Source organism: Trachypithecus francoisi, unplaced genomic scaffold (genome assembly GCF_009764315.1).
Source record: "Trachypithecus francoisi isolate TF-2019V2 unplaced genomic scaffold, Tfra_2.0 Lachesis_group17, whole genome shotgun sequence".
NCBI lineage: Eukaryota > Metazoa > Chordata > Mammalia > Primates > Cercopithecidae > Trachypithecus > Trachypithecus francoisi.
Window position 1 is genome coordinate 60,286,644 of NW_022681462.1, and position 4,254 is coordinate 60,290,897.

Sequence of the window (4,254 nt, forward strand, 5' to 3'; positions counted from 1 at the left end):
AGAAAGAAAGGAAGGAAGAAGGGAAGAAGGAAGAAGGAAGAAAGAAAGAAAGAAAGAAAAGAAAGAAAGAAAAAAGAAAAGAAAGAGAAAGGCCGGGCGTGGTGGCTGAAGCCTGTAATCCCAGCACTTTGGGAGGCCGAGACGGGCGGATCACGAGGTCAGGAGATCAAGACCATCCTGGCTAACACGGTGAAACCCCGTCTCTACTAAAAAATACAAAAAACTAGCCGGGCGTGGTGGCGGGCGCCTGTAGTCCCAGCTACTCGGGAGGCTGAGGCAGGAGAATGGCGTAAACCCAGGAGGCAGAGCTTGCAGTGAGCTGAGATCCAGCCACTGCACTCCAGCCTGGGCGACAGAGCGAGACTCCGTCTCAAAAAAAAAAAAAAAAAAAAGAGAAAGAGAGAAAGAAAGAAAGAAATCTCGGGCCTACGGGTTAAAATTCAAATGTCTGACCTGCGCCAGATCAGAGCTAGTAAGTGATAGATCTAGAATCCAGTCTTCTTCCAGATTCTGTATGCTTAACAATCTGTGTGCTTACAGAATCTGCAGCAAGACTGTATACTGAGAAAGATGTGTTTCTGACCTGAGTTTTATTTATTTTTATTTATTTATTTATTTATTTATTGAGACAGAGTCTCACTCTGTCTCCCAAACTAGAGTGCAGTGGCACAATCTCAGCTGACTGCAACCTCCACCTCCTCTGGTTTCAAGTGATTCTCCTGCTTCAGTCTCCCAAATAGCTGGGACTACAGGTGCACACCACCACACCTGGCTAATTTTTGTAGAGATGGAGTTTCACAATATTGGCTAGGCTGGTCTGGAACTCCTGATTTCAAGTGATCCACCCACCTTCGCCTCCCAAAGTGCTGGGATAACAGGCATGAGCCCCTGCGCCCGGCCTCAAATGTGAGTATTATAGTCTGGTGTCATGTGCTACTTCTTTAGAAAAGCTCCTACCATTTCTGACAGATTTTAATGGGTTGGCCAGGCATGATGCCTCATTCCTGTAGTAACAGCATTTTAGGAGACTTGAGGCCAGAGGATCACTTGAGCCCAGGAGTTGAAGACCAGCCTGGGCAACAGAGCAACATCTCATCTCTACAAAAAACTGTAAGGCAAGTACAGTGGCTCATGCCTGTAATACCAGCACTTTGGTAGGCTGAGGTGGGAGGATCGCTTAAGCTCAGGAGTTCAAGACCAGCCTGAGCAACATGGTGAAACCTTGTCTCTACTAAAAATGCAAAAATTAGCCAGGTCTGGTGGCACATGCCTGTAGTTCTAGTTACCTGTGAGGTTGAGGCAGGAGGATAGCTTGAGCCTGGGAGGTGGGGGTTGCAGTGAGCCAAGATCACACCACTTCACTCCAGTGGGGACAACAGAGCAAGACTCTGTCTCAAAATAATAATAATAATAATAATAATTTTGTTTAAAAAACTAGCCAGACGCGTGCCTGTAGTCCTTGGGAGGCCGAGGTGGAAAAATTCCTTGAGCCCAGGTGTTCAAGGCTGCATTGAACTATGATCGCACCACTGCACTCCTGCCTGCCTGGGCAACAGAGCAAGACCCTGTCTCAAAAAAAAGCAGTTCATCTAGCTCACTGTCAGCCTTGGCACAGGATAATTACCTTTAACCAAACTTAGAAGATAGCTAATGATTCCAGACATTGTTTGCTTTCTCCAGGCTAATATTAATGATTCTAACATGCTTCTTTCCTACAAATGTCTACGAGGACTATTTAGCCTGCTTGGAAAGGAAACAAGCTTGAAATTAAAATTTGATATGCACTTGTAATCAATTTGTCTAAGAAACTGTTTTAACAGTATCCTTTGTTTCCAACCATGTGCATGTATTAACTGTTCATGATAAATTCTTTTTTTAATTTATTTTTTATTTTTTTGAGACAGGGTCTAACTGTCACCGAGGCTGGATTGCAGTGGTATGATCAGAGCTCAGTGAAGCCTCTGCTTCCCCAGGTTCAGATGAGTCTTTCACCTCAGCCTCTCAAGTAGCTGAAACTACAGGTGCAGGCCACCATGCCCCGCTAATTTTTTTTTTTTTTTTTTTTGAGACGGAGTCTCGCTCTGTTACCGGGGCTGGAGTGCAGTGGCCGGATCTCAGCTCACTGCAAGCTCCGCCTCCTGGGTTTACGCCATTCTCCTGCCTCAGCCTCCCGAGTAGCTGGGACTACAGGCGCCCGCCACCGCGCCCGGCTAGTTTTTTGTATTTTTTTAGTAGAGACGGGGTTTCACCGTGTTAACCAGGATGGTCTCAATCACCTGACCTCGTGATCCGCCCTTCTTGGCCTCCCAAAGTGCTGGGATTACAGGCTTGAGCCACCGCACCCGGCCATTTTTTTTATTTTTAGGAGAGACAGGGTTTCACCATGTTAAACTGGTCTTGAACTCCTGGGCTTAAGCAATCCACTTGCCTAGACCCTTCCACAGTGGGATTACAGGAGTGAGCCACTGAACCTGGCTGATAAATTCTTAAAGTATATCAGGCCAGGGCCGGGCACAGTGGCTTGCCCCTGTAATCCAAGCACTTTAGGAGGCCAAGGCGGGTGAATCATTTGAAGTCATGAGTTTAAGACCAGCCTGGCCAACATGGTGAAACCCCATTTGTACTGAAATTACAAAAATCGGCCGGGCACGGTGGCTCAAGCCTGTAATCCCAGCACTTTGGGAGGCCGAGACGGGCGGATCACGAGGTCAGGAGATCGAGACCATCCTGGCTAACACGGTGAAACTCCGTCTCTACTAAAAAAAAATACAAAAAAACTAGCCGAGCGATGTGGCGGGCGCCTGTAGTCCCAGTTACTCGGGAGGCTGAGGCAGGAGAATGGCGTCAACCCGGGAGGCGGAGCTTGCAGTGAGCCGACATCGCGCCACTGTACTCCAGCCTGGGCGACAGGGCGAGACTCCGTCTCAAAAAAAAAATAAAATAAAATAAAAAATTACAAAAATCAGGCCAGGTGCAGTGGCTCAGGTCTGTAATCCCAGCACTTTGGGAGGCCAAGGCGGGTGGATCACGAGGTTAGGAGTTCATAGACCAGTCTGGCTAATATGGTGAAACCTTGTCTCTACTAAAAATACAAAAATTAGCCGGATGCAGTGGCAAGGGCCTATAATCCCAACTTCTGGGGAGGCTGAGGCAGGAGAATCACTTGAACCCAGGAGGCAGAGGTTGCAGTGAGCTGAGATCATGCCACTGCACTCCAGCCAGGGCAACAGAGCAAGACTCTGTCTCAAAAATAAATAAATAATTCTTTTTTACTTGTTTGAGACAGTTTTGCTTTTGTTGCCCACGCTGGAGTGCAATGGCGTGATCTCAGTTCACCGCAACCTCTGCCTCCTGGGCTCAAGCGATTCTCCTGCCGCAGCCTCCCAAGTAGCTGGGATTACAGCATGCACCACCACACCTGGCTAATTTTGTATTTTTAGTGGCGATGGGGTTTCTCCATGTTGGTCAGGCTGGTCTTGAACTCCCAACCTCAGGTGATCTGCCAACCTTGGCCTCCCAAGGTGGTGGGATCATAGGCCTAAGCCACTGCAGCTGGCCTTTTTTTTTTTTTTTTTGAGACAGAGTTTTGCTCTTGTTGCCCAGGCTAGAGTGCAGTGTCTTGATCTTGGCTCACTGTGACCTTCACCTCTTGGGTGCAAACGATTCACCTACCTCGGCCTCCCAAGTACCTGGGATTAGAGGCACGCACCACCATGCTAGCCTAATTTATTTTTTTGTTTTTTTGTTTGTTTGGTTTTTTTGAGACAGAGTTTTGCTCCTATCACCCAGGCTGGAGTGGAATGGCGTGATCTCCAGTCACTGCAATCTCCGCCTCCTGGGTTCAAGCGATTCTCCAGCCTCAGCCTCCCACATAGCTGGGATTACAGGCACCTGCCACCACGTCTGGCTAATTTTTGTATTTTCAGTAGAGACGGGGTTTCACCATGTTGGCCAGGCTGGTATCAACTCCTGACCTCAGGTGATCCACCTGCCTCAGCCTCCCAAAGAGCTGGGGTTACAGGCGTGAGCCACCACACCTGGCCAATAAATAAATATTTTATTTATTTTTTTTAGACGGAGTCTCACTGTGTTGCCCAAGCTGGAGTGCAGTGGTGCGATCTCGGCTCATTTCAAGCTCCGCCTCCCGGGTTCATGCCATTCTCCTGCCTCAGCCTCCGGAGTAGCTGGGACTACAGGCACCCGCCACCATGCCCACCTAATTTTATTATTATTTTTTTTTTGTATTTTAAGTAG